The sequence below is a fragment of the Macaca mulatta genome, chromosome 4 (assembly GCF_049350105.2).
Source record: "Macaca mulatta isolate MMU2019108-1 chromosome 4, T2T-MMU8v2.0, whole genome shotgun sequence".
Classification (NCBI taxonomy): domain Eukaryota; kingdom Metazoa; phylum Chordata; class Mammalia; order Primates; family Cercopithecidae; genus Macaca; species Macaca mulatta.
The window spans coordinates 170,844,942-170,861,421 of NC_133409.1; the positions used below are offsets into that span (position 1 = coordinate 170,844,942).

Here is a 16,480-nt window from a genome sequence, read left to right on the forward strand (position 1 = left end):
AGGGAGACACGGGTGCAAGGCCTCTACCCGTAAAGTGTCCCCTACAACTTTTAAAAATACTGTTTGTTTAACCTACCTGAAATTGTTTGCCCCAGATCTTGTTATGAAGAAAGTGAGAAATTTTACATTTGTAAAATGTATATAATATAAACATTACATAAAATATATTATAAATATTATATAAATATCTAAAAATGGTTATCATCTTCATGGTCGAGTCCAAAGGTTGGGGAAAAACCAAATTTTGGTTATAATAGAGAGAAAATAAACAACTACGGATCTGCTGGGTCAAGTAAAAGATGTCTATTTTAATCAGGATTTTCTAACAAAAGAAATATGTGTAACCAGGCCAAGCCTCTCCCTTCAAGAATTCAGGCAAAGACTCTATCACATCCCTGTCTTGCCTCCTGAGTGAGAAGTGGCTTCAGAGCCAAAAATGCCTCATCAGGACAGTACTTTCTGTCTGTCCATGTGATACGAGGAAGCAAGTTTATGAGGGAAGAGCCCTGAGTGGCCAAATGAGGGCCCTGAAGCCTGAGAGCCCATTTATGAGCCAGAGTCCTGAGGGACCCTCACGGGTACCACTAAAGGTACTCTTGGGTTAGAAGTGTTTTGAGGTGGCATGATGTCTTGGTATATCACTAAACATTGAAACCTGGAAGGAAATCCAGTAGTAACTTATCTAGTTCATATCAGGGGTCTTTGGGGGAAAAGATACTAGCAGAAGGAAGAAAGAATTCAAAAAGCTTTCTAGCAGCCAGTGCCCAGTCTTCCCAGCAAAGAACCAGAATTGTTCCTTAAATCCAAGTTAAACAAGAAAACATTCTTGAGAGTGAAGTAAGAAGGCTTGGGCTGAATCCCACATCTGACACTTGCTAGCTATTTGTCCTTGGACAGTTAGCCTCTCTGAGCCTCAGCTTCCACATGGACCAATGGGACATCTGACTAGCTCTGACAAAAATCGAGTGCGGCAGATCTGAAAGCACCAGACAGTGTATGTCAAAGTAGGTGTGCAGATGATTCTAATTTATTCTGAAAATATTTATGGAGAGCCTATTAGAGACCAGATAGTGTTCTAAATGCTAGTGATACAGTTAGTTATAAACAATACAGTCCCTATTCTAATATTCTAACTGGGGGAGAAACATACCTAAACATTTGAGCTGAGATAAATAAAAGTTTTAAAAATAAATGGCCACTTTTTCCATCAGGGAGGTATGTGCTATTATTGAGGACTTTCCCATGATATAGTAAATATGCCTAATACGTTTTGATGGCATCACAGGGCTCTGCACTAATATTCAACCAATTTACTCATAGAATTGATCTCTGTCTATTGCACTCTCTGTCAGAAAGTAAAATAGCATTTTATTAGCAAGGTCTTAAGTTGCTAATTGCCTCATGCTTTTCTAAATTTTAGTGCTTATCTACATCAAAATGAAATCCATTAAAATTAGTTACATCTCCTACTCAAGTTTTAGCTGGCCTAATAAATTCCATGGTGGGTAATATACATATTTAAAATTTACTGGGCAAAAGACAATTTGTTTAGTCACAGTGATAATTCACCAGATACCTGCTCTGCTCTGAAGAGAAGGGTTTTTTAAAATAAGAGTGAAGACCAAGTGAAAGTAACAGATGAAATTTCTTCCGGATGATGTGGAAGCCAAGTACAATTTATGGGTAAGAAAAGAATCTACCCTCTATTTAGCACCCCAAGCCCCATTAGCACCCCAACCCTCTTTTAATTGTACAACCTCCTCAAATGTCCCATTAAGGTCAATGGCTCTTTTTGTGCTTCTGTTTTGTACACTGGAAGACTTTCTTCACAGTTCTAATTCTCCAGTATCTCTGAAAGGAAAGGCACTTACTGAAACTCAAGGACAGTGCAAGAATCTCCCTTGAATTGTACCAGTCCAGTAAAGCCTTTCCTATGGTCAGATGAATTGGGGTGCTAGCTCACACTTCAGAAATTTGTGGATTTCTGAACTACTGTTAGGACTAGGAACTTTGCAGGTAAGCAATAACTGAAAAAATAAATAAATGAATAAAATAAAAGTCCTGCCTACAATTCCAGTGCATCTCTCATCAGTGTTTAAATATATCCTTTTAAAAGGAAAAACAAATGCTGAATTTGGTATTGTCTTACATTTTCTTTACTGTTATAGCTCTTGAATATATGTAAATCATCCAAATGATTTGTAGTATATATACATGTACATTAATTGCCTTATTAAAATGTTTAAGTGGCCGGGCGCGGTGGCTCAAGCCTGTAATCCCAGCACTTTGGGAGGCCGAGACGGGCGGATCACGAGGTCAGGAGATCGAGACCATCCTGGCTAACACGGTGAAACCCCGTCTCTACTAAAAAGTACAAAAAACTAGCCGGGCGAGGTGGCGAGCGCCTGTAGTCCCAGCTACTCGGGAGGCTGAGCCAGGAGAATGGCGTAAACCCGGGAGGCGGAGCTTGCAGTGAGCAGAGATCCGGCCACCGCACTCCAGCCTGGGTGACAGAGCGAGACTCCGTCTCAAAAAAAAAAAAAAAAAAAAAATGTTTAAGTTCTGAGAGAGACACTGTGCATCTCTCCCTTTCCCCTTCCTCCCTACCACTGAGAAAAGACCACATTTCAGAAAAATTATTCTATCCCAGCCATAATACCTACCTGCGGTTCCATGAATGAGTCATGGTCTCTCATCTCACAAACTTTCCACAGGCCTGAAATGCATTTCCACACATATCTTTGCTGGCCTAGCCCCCACTCTATGTCAGGACTTGGTTTGGATGTCACCTTTCCTGGGGAGGCCTCTTCTGACCCCCTTCCCTTAGCACTAGGCAAGGGATTCCTCGTCTGTGCTCCCAGTGCACACCATGGGTTCCCACCTTAGCACTTACAAGTCTGTAGAGTTGTCACTATTTACTTGTCAGTGCTCATCACTAGGTTGGGAGACTTTGGAGAAGAGGGACTGTGTCTTTCCTGCTTGTGTCCCCATTAGATCAGTCACAGCAGTTCCAGGGCATTGATTAACACCTGTAATAGCACCAGTCCCATTGTGTTCTTCCCTCCTGCTCTGCTCTAAACCCTTTCCCTGTCATCCCAAACTCTTTTTGTCCACATCTGACATTCCATTTAGAGCTTCTGAGACATCTTCTTCACTTCTTTTCTCTTTCAAGGCTATCTTTGACACACATATTCCTTAAAGAGTATGACTCAGCTGGGTGCAGTCAGCCCACGCCTGTAATCCCAGCATTTTGGGAGGCCGAAGCGGGTGGATCACCTGAGGTCAGGAGTTCAAGGCCAGCTTGGCCAACATGGTGAAACCCCATCTCAACTAAAAATACCAAAAAAGGGGCGTGGTGGCACATGTCTACAATCCCAGCTACTCCGGAAGCTGAGGTAGGAGCATTGCTTGAATGAAGGAGGTGGAGGTTGCAGTGAACCGAGATCACGCCTTTGCCCTCCAGCTTAGGTGATAAGAGTGAAACTCTGTCTCAAAAAAAAAAAAGAGTATGACTCAATAATTATTATGTAAACTTATTTTGCATGTATGTAAGTGTGAGAAGAAGTCACATAATTAATTTTTCCTCACTGCAGCTCTTCCTATGGTCTCTTTATTTTCCTAACCAAAGCTCAAATTCCAGCTTCTCCGCCTCAACACACCACTTCTCACCTTATATCTGAAACAATGAGTTTAAAAGGTAGCCCTGGTTTCTGTGTTCTCTTCTAATACTAGTGAATTCTCTAGAAAAAAATTTTATCAAGCAGTGACCAGTCTCTGAGTCACTGAAAAAGAAAGAGAGGATTCCCTTAACCTTACATTATGGTAGCCGTACACCATCTCAACTGTATTTTTTATGTAGACTTTTGTTTCTGTTCTCCATCTACTGATTGTCCTGCATTTCTCCAACTTTACTTTCCTCTCTCTTTCTAGCTTAGTCATTTATGACATTCTTAAAACAAAAAAGTTTTTGAATTTGGGGGCTTTTTGAGAAAAATATCAAGTCACATACATAAGAATTTCTATTAGACTATGAGCAGATTCCTCAAAAGAAATCTTACAAGCCAGAACAAAATGAGATAATATATTCAAACTGTCATTAAAATGTCCTGTATAATAGTATACTCAGCAAAGCTATCTTCAGAAATGAAGGAGAAATACATTTTTTCTCAGACAAGCAAAAGCTGAGGGAATTCATCACCACTAGACCAGCGTTACAAAAAATGCTTAAGGAAGTATTCCAATTGGAAGCAAAAGGATGATAATTACTATCATAAAACATACGAAAGTCTAATCTCACTGGTAAAGGTAAAACTATTATCACATTCAAAATCCTTCATTACCATAATGTTGGTACATAATCTTTCATATCTCTACCGTGGAGTTAAAAAGTCAACATGGTCAATGATAAGTCGAGCTACAATAAGTTGTTAGGGAACACACAATATAAAGAGGTGTAAATTAAGCAGCAAAATTAAAAATTGTAGAAGGAGAGTAAAAGTCTAGAATATTTGGATGCAACCAAAGTTATCTTATTATCAGTTTAAAATAGTCTATTATAACTATACAATTTTTTATGTAAGCCCCATAAAAACTGCAAAGAAAAGTATTACTGCAGATACACAAATGACAGAGAAAGAAATAAAACTTAATTACTACAGAAAATCACCCAAACATAAATGTAGCCATAAAAGAGGAAGCAAGGGACAAAAGATAAATAAAACAACCAGAAAACAATTAACAAAACAGCAGGAGTAAGTCTTTACCTACCAATAATAATCTTGACTGCAAAGAGAAACCAAAAGAGAGCATTAGTAGTACATATGACAATTGTAAATATACGTGCAACTAGCAGTTGAGCACCCAAATATGTAAAGCAAATATTATTAGACCTAAAGGGAGGGAGAGACCTCAATACAATGATAGCAGAGGACTACAACACCCCACTTTCAGCAATGGACAGATCATTCAGACAGAAAATCAACAAAGAAACATCATATTTAAACTGCACTGTAAACCCAATGTACCTAACAGTCATTATGGAACATTCCACCCAACCGCTACAGAATAAACATTCTTCTCAACAGCACATGAAATCTTCTCCAGGATAGATCATATGTTAGGCCACAAGAAAAAATTTTTTTAAATCAAAATTATGTCAAGTAACTTTTCAGACCACAATGGAATAAAATTAGAAATCAGTAACAGGAGAAATTTTGGAAACCATACAAATATATAGAAACTAAACCAGCTCCAGAAAGACCAATGGGTCAATAAAGAAATTAAAAAGGAAATTAATAAATAATTTAATACAAATGAAAATGGAAATACAATATACCAAAACCTATGGGATACAGCAAAAACAATTCTAAGAGGGAAGTATATAGCAATTAACATCTATATGAACAAAGTAGAAAAATCTCAAATAAATAACCTAATATTGTACCTCAAGAAACTAGAAATACAAGAACAAACCAAAGCCAAAATTAGTAGAAGGAAAGAAATAATAAGGATCAGAGCAGCAATAAACAAAATAGAGAAAAATATTAAAAAGATCAATATAACCAATAATTGTTCTTTTGAAAAGATAAATAAAATCAACCAATCTTTAGCCAGACTAACTATGAAATAAAGATAAAAGCCAAATACATAAAGTCAGCAGTGAAAAAAGAGACATTAGAAATGATCCTAGAAATACAAAGGATCATAAGTGACTTTCATAAAAAGCTAAATCTAGAAGAAATGGATAAGTTTCTAGGTACATATACTACCAAAATTGAATTATGAAGAAACAGAAAACAGAGCAGAACAATAAAAAATAACAAGATTAAATCAATAATAAAGCATCTCCCATCAAAGAAAAGCCCAGGATCAAATGGCTTCACTGCTGAATTCTACCAAACATTTTTTAAAAATGAACATCAATGCTTTCAAATTATTCCAAAAAATTGAAAAGGAGGTAAATTAATTGTATAAAGCCAGCATTACCCAGATACTAACTCTAGACAAGAACATAACCAAAAAAGGAAACCATAGGCCAATCTCCTCGATGAACATAGATGCAAAAAAAAAAAAAAAAAAAGTTAACAAAATACTAGCAAGTTGAATTCAACAGTTCATTAAAAAGATCACTTATCATGATTATGTGGGATTTATTCCATGGACCCAAGGATGGTTCAGCATACCTAAATCAATAAACATTGTAGAATCAAGGACAAAAACCACATAATCATTTAAATAGATGTAGAAAAAGCTTTTGATAAAATTCAACATCACATCATAATAAAAACTCTCAACAAATAGAAGTAACATACCTCAACACAATAAAGGCCATATATGACAAACCCACAGTTAAATCATACTAAAGGTGGAAAAGTTTAAGGCTCTTTCTCTAAGATCTGGAACAAGACAAAGATGCCCACTTTCAGCACTTTTATTGAAAAACAGTAATGGAGGTCCTGGCAAGCACAATTAGGCAAGAGAAAGAAAGGTCATTCAAATTGAAAAAGAAGAAGTCAAATTGTGTCTGTCTGCAAATGATATGAACTTACATATAGAAAAACCTAAAGACTCTATCAAAAAAAACCTTTAGAACTCATCAACTAATTAATTTATGTTTCAGGATGCAAAATTCAACATGCAAAAATCAGTAGCATTTCTATAAAACAATAGAGAACTCTCTGAAAAAGAAATAAAGAAAGCAATCTCATTTATGCTAGCTACAAAAATTAAGATATCCAGGAATAAATTTAATCAGGGAGGTGAAAACACTCCACAATAAAAACTGTAAAACATTTATGATAGGAATTGAAGAGGACACAAATAAATGGAAAGAGGTCTCATGCTCATGGACTGGAAGAATTACTATTGTTAAAATGTCCATACTACTCAAAGTGATCTACAGATTCAATACAATCCCTTTTAAAATACCAATGATATTTTTCACAAAATTATATTTCACAGAAATAGAAAAAAGTCAATCCTAAAATTCATATGAAACCAGAAAAGGCTCCAAATAACCAAAGCAATTTTGAGCAAAAAGAATAAAGCTGGAGCCATCACACTATCTGACTTCAAAATGTACTACAATGTTATAGTAACCAAAACAGCATGGTACTGGCATAAAAATAGACACAGAGACCAATGGAACAGAATAGAGGATACAGAAATAAATCCACACATTTACAGCTAACTAATTTTGACAAAGGTGCCGAGAACACATATTGAGGAAAGGACAATCTCTTCAACAAATGGTGCCAGGAAAACTGGATAACCACATACAGAAAAGTAAAACTAGACCTCTGTCTCTCATCATTACAAAAAGCAACTCAAAATGGATTAAATACCTAAATGCAAGACCTAAAAAGATAAATCTACTAGAAGAAAACATAGGGAAAACATTTTGTGATATTTTTCTGGGCAAGGATTGTTCAGATAAGACCTCAAAAGCATATGCAACAGAAGAAAAAGTAGTTAAATGGGATTATTCTGCCTCTAGAATGGTTAATCCTTTCCAGAACGCTTTCCATTCACTTTGCCCAGATCCATCAAAGGAATCACTGTCTATGGCAGCTATGGCATTATAAAATGAGTTTCTTAAATTACAAGGCTTGAAAGTCAAAATTACTCCTTGATCCATGGGCTACAGAATGGATGTTGTGTTAGTAGGTATGAAAACATTAATCTCTTTGTACATCCTCATCAGAACTCTTGGGTGACCAGGTGCATTGTCAATGAGTAGTAGTATTTTGAAAGCCTTTAAAAAAAAGAATAGGTCTAAACAATGAGCTTAAAATATTCAGTATATAATGCTGTAAATAGATGTGCTGTCATCCAGGCTTTGTTGTTCCATTTATGTGGCAAAATAAGAGCAGATTTTAGCATAATTCTTAAAGGCCCTAGGATTTTTGAAATGGTAAATGAGCACTGGCTTCAACATAAAGTTACCAGCTGCATTTGCCTGTGACAAGAGTGTCAACCTGTCCTTTGAAGCTTTGAAGCCAGGCATTGACTTCTCTCTAGTATGAAAGTCCTAGATAGCATCTTCTTCCAATAGAAGGTTGTTTTGTCTACACTGAAGATCTGTTGTTTAGTGTAGCCACCTTCCTCAATGATCTTAGGTAGATACCTAGATAATTTGCTGTAGCTACTACATTAACGCTTGCTGCTTCACCTTGCACTTTTATGTTATGGAGATAGCTTCTTTCCTTAAATCTCGTGAACCAACCTCTGCTAGTGTCATACTTGTCTTCCGCAGCTTCCTCACCTCTCTCAGCCTTCATAGAATTGAATAGTTAGGGCCTTGCTCTGGATTAGGTTTTGGCTTAAGGAAATGCTGTGGCTGGTTTGTTCTTCTAACCAGACCACTAAAACTTTCTCCATATCAACAATCTGGCTGTTCTGCTTTCTTATAATTCATGTGTTACCTTGAGTAGCACTTTTAATTTCTTTTAAGAACTTTTCCTTTGCATTCACAACTTGGTTAACTGTTTGATTCAAGAGACATGGCTTTTGGCCTATTCGGCTTTTGATATACCTTCCTCACTAAGCTTAATCATTTCCAGCTTTTGATTTAAAGTGAGAGAAGTGTGACCCTCCCTTTCACCTAAACACTCACACACAAACCATTGTAGGGTTACTAGTTGGCCTAATTTCAATATTGTTTAGTCTCAAGTAATAGAGAGGCCTGAAGAGAGAAAAGAGAGAGGGAACAGCCAGTCGGTAGGGCAGTCAGAGCAGACACATTATGGGTTCGGTCTGCTGTCTTATATGGGCACAGTTTGTGGTGTCCCAATGAACTTAGTCTGTTTTCTGTTTCTTACAACAGGATACCTGAAACTGGGTGATTTATAAAGAAAAGAAATGTATTTCTTATACTTATGGAGGCTGAGAAGTCCAAGGTCAAAGTGCTGCCTCTGGTGAGGGCCTCCTTGCTGGTGGGGACTCTGCAGAACCCTGAGGTGGTGCAGATGGTGAGGGGGCTGAGGATGTTAATGTGCTATCTCAGGTCTCACTTCCTCTTCTTCGAAAGCCACCAGTTCCCCTCCTGTGAAGGCCCCTAAATCCATGAATTTATGAATGTGTTAATCAATTCAGAAAGGCAGAGTCCTCATGATTCAATCACCTTCTAAAGGCCCCCCAGCTCCCAATATTGTCACGTTGAGGATTAAGTTTCAGCATGAGTTTTGGAATGTACCTTTAAACCATAGCAATTATAATAGTAACATCAAAGATCACTGATCACAGGCCACCATAACAGAAAAATAATAGTGATACAGTTTGAAATGTTGGAAGAATTACCAAAATGTAACACAGAGATATGAAGTGAGCACTTCTGTTGCAAAAATGGTGCCAATAGACTTGCTCAATGCAAGGTTGCCACAAACCTTCAATTTATAAAAAATACATTATCTGCAAAGGGCAATAAAGGAGAGCACAATAAAATGAGGTATACCCGTATGTACAATTATGTGTAAATTAAAAACATTTTAAAATAGATTGCTGGATTTGGTGTCGTCTTAAATTCTTCTTTACCGTAATCACTCTTGAATATATGCAAATCATCCAGATGAGGTACACACATATTAACTGCATTATCAAAAAAGAAGAATTTTTAAGTTCTGAGAGAGACACTATACATCTCTCCCTTTGCCCTTCCTCCCTACCACTAAGAAAAGATCACATTTCAGAAATTCTACTCCGGCCTTAATACCTTCCTGTGGTTCCATCAATGAGTCATGCTGTCTCGTCTCACAAACTTTCCACAGGCCTGAAATGCACTTCCACACATCTCCTTGCTGGCCTAGCCCCTACTCTCAGTCAGGACTCTGCTTAGATGTCACCTTTCCTAGGGAGGCCTCCTCTGACCCCCTTCCCTTAGCACCAGGAAACAGGTCCCTCCTCGGTGCTCCCAGTGCACACCATGGGTTCCCACCTCAGCACTTACAAGTCTGTAGAGTTGTCACAATTTACCTGTCAGTACTCATCACTGGGCTGGGAGATTTTGGAGAAGATGGACTATGCCTTTCCTGCCTGTATCCCCATTAGATCAGTGAGAGCAGTTCCAGGGCATTGATTAGCACCTGGAATAGCACCAGTCCCATTGTGTTCTTCCCTGCTGCTGCTCTGCTGTCAACCCTTTCCCTGTTATTCCAAACTCTTTTTGCCCACACCTGACATTCCATTTTGAGTTTTTGGAGTATCTTCTCCACTTCTTTTCTCTTTCAAGGCTATCTTTGACACATATTCCTTAAAAGGTATGACTCAATCATTATTAGCTCCTCTTTCTTCCTTGATGTTTGTTCTAAACTTATTTTGCATGTATCAAAGTGTGAGACAAAATCAAGTAATTAATTTTTCCCCACCCAAGCAATTCCTATGGTCTGCTCAGTTCCCTAACCAAGGCTCAAATTCGAGCTTCCATGTCTCATCACATCTTCCCCCACACTGGCCTATCTCCGAAACAATGACTTAAGAGGGTGGCCCTGGTTTCTGCGTCCTCTTCTAATACTAGTGAATTCTCTAGGGAGAAACTTTGTCAAGCAGTGACCAGTCTCTGAGTCACTGGGAAAGAAGGGAAGGGTTCCCTCAACTTACCAGGGTAGCCTTACACCATCGCAACTATAGACTTTTTCAAGTATACTTTTGTTTCTGTTCTGCATTCATTATGTTCTGCATTTCTCCAAATTTATTTTCTCCTCTCTCCCTAAATAAGTCATTTAGGGCTGGTAGAAAATGAGTTACTATCATGGGACTAGACAACACATGTAACTAAGACATCATTGTTATTTGAAGGGAAAGTAAAACAAAATGGGTAGTGTATGAGTTATTTAGGGCTGCCGTAACAAATAATTACAGACTGGGTGGCTTCAACAACAGACATGTACTTTCTCACAATTCTAGAGCGTAGAAGCCCAAGATCAAGATGCCAGCAGGGTTATGTTTCTGAAGCCTCCTTCCTTAGCTTGTAGAGGGCCACCATCTCCCTCTGTCTTCACAGGGGCGACCCTCTGTGCATGTACATGTCTGGTATCTTTCTGTCTTTGTCATAAACTCCTCTTCTTATGAGGACACTAGTCACTGGGTTAGACCACCCCGTAGTAACTCCATTTTACTGTAATTACTTCTTTAAACACCCTATCTCAAATACAGTGGCATTCTGAGGTGCTGGGAGTTAGCGCTTCAACAAATGAATTTGAGGAGGAAAGAGACACAGTTCAGCCCATAGCAGGTAGATTCTTATTTTCATTCCCTTAACAAATTCAGAAGTTATTACGTATCAGGCACATTTCACTTGGCATTGGACAGGTCTAGTACAAGCTGTCTACAACCTGGTCAAAGCTAGCAACAAGACCTCCACTTGCTGCTGACATTTTGGAAACTTCTTGAAGCCTGATTTGATCCTTGGAGCCTGCAGCCATACTCCATCCCACGTTCATCTCTGACTCTGCAATCCTTTTGCACTTAACATCAGGATAAATTGTATAGCCCTTTATTCTCTTTTATGTGTTGGACTTGTCTTTTCAAATAAATAGAGAGGGAACAGCAAAGTTTAGGATATGACTTATAAAAGAAATCCCCAATTAAGAAATCAAGTGACCTGTGATATCAAATTCCAGTAAAAAAGATCCATGATTAATATTATGAACTTGTGGGCAGAGAGGACTGTCTTAGTCATCTCTTGCTTTCTTCATCTCCTCCTACTCCCCAGCTCATCTTCTCTAGTTCTCCCCATCTCTGCCTCTGAGGATATCTTCATGCCATGACTTTTGTCTAGAGCAAGATTGTCTAACCCATGGCCCATGGGCAGCATGTGGTCCAGGATGGCTTTGAATGAGGCCCAACACAAATTTGTAGACTTTCTTAAAACACTGAGTTTTTTTGCAATTTTTTTTAGCTCATCAGTTATCGTTAGTGTTAGTGTGTTTTATGTGTGGCCCAAAACAATTCTTCTTCTTCCAATGTGGCTCAAGGAATCCAAAAGATTGGACACCCCTGGTCTAGAGCACTCTCTCTTCAATTCTTTCCCTTCCAACCCACTTACTGTATTTAAACAAGAAATTCAAATAATATTCTCTTATATATCTGCTTCTATTATTTTTGGAAAAATGATTATTCTGCCCTTCAGAACCATTATCTGAAACCCACTTTTCCATACCTACTTTAGTCGCCTACAAACACTGAGGAGTAGAGAGGTAAAGAATCTTTTTTCACGTCTATACAGTTATTGGAGCTAAAGATTCAAGCCAGAGTTGTGCTCTCTTATACTCCAAGCTCCTAATCACAAGCCCTTGCTACCATCTGTACTGCTTCAGGTGCCTGGGTTTCTTCTCTTACTAGAGCCATTGGGATCTTGATGAGCAAAGACCTACCCGTAGGAAAAATGAGAATATTCGTATTACTATGAAAGCTTACATGCCTATTCATTTTATATTAGGAATTACTCTTCATTCTTCACTCAACAAAACCCCTTGAGTGTTACAGATAAAAATAGTTGTATTGGTAGAATGAAATTTTTTCCTCAATGGAAATAATTTTAAACATTTCAGTGAGGTTCAAAATAACAATTCATGAACTCAAACTTAAGTTTTAGGAAAGCTAGACCTTTATGATCTTTAGAAATCAAGACAACAGAAGTATCACTTAAAATGCAAAGGTTAGTTCACAAAGACAGTTTCTAGGAAACACATTCCTTCCTTTTCTTATCAAGGAACTGGAAAGGATAAAGAAAATGATACTGAAATTAAGAAGCTACTCAGAAAAAGAAAACAGGAGAGAAATGTGAGGAGCCTCAATTTTCATGAAAGATGTCCAGAATAATCCATTTAACCCTCTCTTCCACGATCTCATTGTGTTTGTGTAACTCCAGGCCAAGTATCAATAACATCCAACTTGATTTATGGTGGTGAAAGGTTTTTCCGTGAGAACTCTGATGATGGAAGTCAAGAAATGAGTATCAGGAAGATAGAAGTCTTTCTACAAACCCAAAGAGGTGGGGCTGGACTATGTCAAAGGAATGAAAAATGGGGCTGGTCTGTGAATGCCTAGTACCCTGTGTGAAAGCAGAGCTAACAACCAGAGCTTGGGTGAATTTTTGTTCTCCATCAAAAATTTGCACTTGTACACCCACATTTGTAACAGATTCTTTTTATGCTAATTCCTCAAAGAAGTTGCTTTCACTGCGTTTGAAGACTGGACAGTGTTTCCTAGATTTACCCAAAATTGTACATTTAGCAGGTGAAATTTGGAAACTCAAGTCTAGCTACTTAGAAATCTGGAATGAGATCACAAGCTGGCTTAAAAGTATTTGAGATTCCCTGAATCTTCTTTGTCTGTCAGAATATGCAGTACATTTTCTTTTATCTGTGTGATCCCTTTCTCAAAATTTGGGCCAATAAAATATTTGAAATGCAAATATTTTTAAGATGATAGGGTTGTCTTCACAGTTATGTGTTCTGCTCTAAAGAAAATGTGCACATTGACTCCTTATAATTACCCAGAAATAAGAAAGAACATATAAACACTCAGCTCCCACAACTCCACCCACTTTGAATTATGCCCTAGGTTAAACATAAACATTTGGAGAACTGGGAGAGCAAAACACTGTCAAGTGGTTAATTGAATTTTTTTTTTTTTTTTTTTAGACAGGGTTTTGCTTTTGTCACCCAGACTGGAGTGCAATGGCGCAACCTCTGCTCACTGCAACCTCCCCCTCCCAGGTTTAAGCGATTCTCTTGCCTCAGCTTCCCGAGTAGCTGGGATTACAGGTGCCCGCAACCACACCCGGTTAATTTTTATATTTTTAGTAGAGATGGGGTTTCACCATGTTGGTCAGGCTGGTTTCGACCTCCTGATCTCTGGTGATCCACCCACCTTGGCCTCCCAAAGTGCTAGGATTACAGGCATGAGCCGCCGTGCCCGGCCTTGAAAATTTTTATGTGTCTACTTATAAACCATACATCATTTTTATTTCCTGTTTTAGTTTATTTACTAATTTACTCTCACTCTTCCTTGAGTCCAAAGTCAGAGCCACTCCCAGCAGATGTGTGCTTCAGCAAGGGAGTGAGATCCACTCTCGGGGAAGCCAGACCTGCATCTGGTCGACCTTGACTCAAAACTCAGCCAGGATTTCACACAGTCCCAGAAGGTTCCCACACAAGCCTCTTGCTCCCTCAAGGCACAAAACCTGGCCCAGGTTTCTTGAGCTAATACTGCATTTTCTGTCTTTTGCTGGTGTACCCCAAACCCTCTCTCATCTATACTTTTACTTTAATGAACAGGTAATTCCAAATCCATCTTCCCTACCACTTCATTCCCTTCAAGGCAGTCATTCAAATTACTTAGCCATCAGGTTTTCCCCAAAATATTTGTGCATGAAGTCAGCCTCAATAATGCTGATAGACCTATGGCAATTAGGTGTACCTGAGATAGTTGAAACAATAGTTTGTGGGGGCATCCTCCCAAGTTCATTCCAAAGTTTCATTTGAAAGGCCGGGGCTGCCAGTTCTGTCCCATTGGTTCTGTTGATGCCTTTGCTTTGTACCCCTCAATTCCAAGAATTTCTCCTCCCTAGTTAACTAAGGGACTAATTCTGGTGACCCCCCCTCCCCATGTCTATGTTATAATTCTCCATTCCATTGAGAGCAGCCTGACCTTTCTGTGACACATCCTTCCCCTTTTGACCCTTCCTTAACTCTAACCATATGTCTTCTGGAAACCCTGTTCTGCTGCCAAGCAGCTCAGAAATTTACAATCTGTTCTTTAAATACATCCTCCTCTGCCTCATCCCAGGTGAAACCTGGATTTTCCCTGATGACATAATTCCCATTGTAATTCTCAAGGTGCATCTACTCATCTCCCACACAGCCTTTCCTCAGCACCTTAGCGTTAGGGGAAATATTCTGTATCCCCTGTGTGAACATTCAGCCTTTATTTAATAACACCTCTTCCCTTCTGTGTCAGTTTCACATCCTTACCTATACCCTACAGCCATTCATCCATAGCTATCCTCTTTCTCATTGCTTGGGAGCATCACAACCATCATTACATTAAAAATATCAAGCCCCTGTTACCTGTCTGGAACATGCATGCTACATAGGTACGTACGGTTGCCCATGTGCACAGCCACACTACAGCAATTAATTCCACACTTGAGATTTCAGAGTGTACCTGTTTGTATCCTTCAATTTGCAGATTCCTTTGAAAGCAGACTCTGTTGGCTCTGTTGAGGACTTGCTTGAATCACATGGTTCTCTTATTATACTTCAGTTTTAGTCGCTTGAAGATAGCTACTTTTCTCTTCCAGGTGTTTCCTCGAAGCAGATTTCAACAAGTGCTCTACCAATGAATTTTAATGAATCCAGAGTACTCCACAATCTATTAACAACTCACAAATAACTGGACACTCAAGTTCCTTCCACTTTTTCACATAAACACCGTTACAGTTATCATCTTTGCACATAAATCTGAATGACATTTCTGAGTATTTTCTTAGAAGCAATTTCTAGAAGTGAAAAGTAGGGTCAAAGTCTTTGAATGTTTATAGCTTTTGTCACATAGTGACGACTTGCTTTCTAGAGTGGTTGTAACAATTTATACTCTACCAGCACTGTTTGAGTGTCTCACCACACCCTCTTTCCATATAACATTTCAACAAATCTTTGCAGAGCAAGTAGCCAAGATTGGTGCAAAAAGATCTAGGTTTATGGAACAGTGGTCTAAGTCCAGGAGATAATTTGCTAACACACCTGATATAATCAAGCATTTGAAAAAAACAATATGATAAAGGCAATTAGTACTATAAAAAAATAAGGGCAATCAGAAACTCCAGAGGGACAGGGGGGCAAAAGACAGTAAAAGACATATAATCATAAAACATTAGTGAGTTTCACAGGGAACCATATTTACATGGTCATAGGACATTAGTGATTCAAAAGTGATATAATTACATGAATAGAATGGGAAAAAGGAAAGTATGCACTGAGAGCTGGAATTTCATTTGTTACTGCAGAAATCAATATCTAAGATATAAAACTGATAAAATAAGAAAAGCAGTTTAGGTTTACCACTCAGAGACATGAAGGTAAATATGAGAAGCAACAAAGTTAAGCGCTTGCTTTCAGAGACTTGAACTCAGAGTAGGGAGGAGAAGGCAATAAGCTTGATTTTCATTATGAGATCCTTTTAATCATGAGCTCCTTACTTTTGATTTTAAAATTTTAACAATATTCTAAAATATGGAGATTATTTGAAGTCTTTACTGATTTTTAAAAATTGTGTGGCCTTGAATAAGTATTATTATCATAAATCTACCAGAATGTCATATTTTTGTCACTTGTCTGTTTATGTTCTTTACTTAACAAGAACTCTTACTAATGTTCTTATTGATTTGTAAGAGCTTTTTATATATTTGTCTACCATGTTTGCTAAGAAATATTTTACCCAGATGTTTGTTTGCTTTGTAGTTTGCTTCTGGCATGGAACA

The 16,480-nt window shown here is 38.2% G+C and overlaps 1 protein-coding gene across 2 annotated transcripts in view; it reads right to left on the reverse strand.

Moving 5' to 3' along the window:
• The window catches only part of EDN1 (endothelin 1), a 37,040-nt gene extending 21,555 nt beyond the window's left edge, over window positions 1-15,485 (reverse strand). For both annotated transcript variants that reach the window (XM_078001356.1, XM_078001355.1), the window contains exon 1: window positions 15,166-15,485. The gene's annotated coding sequence lies outside the window, so the exon portion shown is untranslated. The remainder of the gene's footprint in view (window positions 1-15,165) is intronic.
• Window positions 15,486-16,480: the final 995 nt, after the last annotated feature.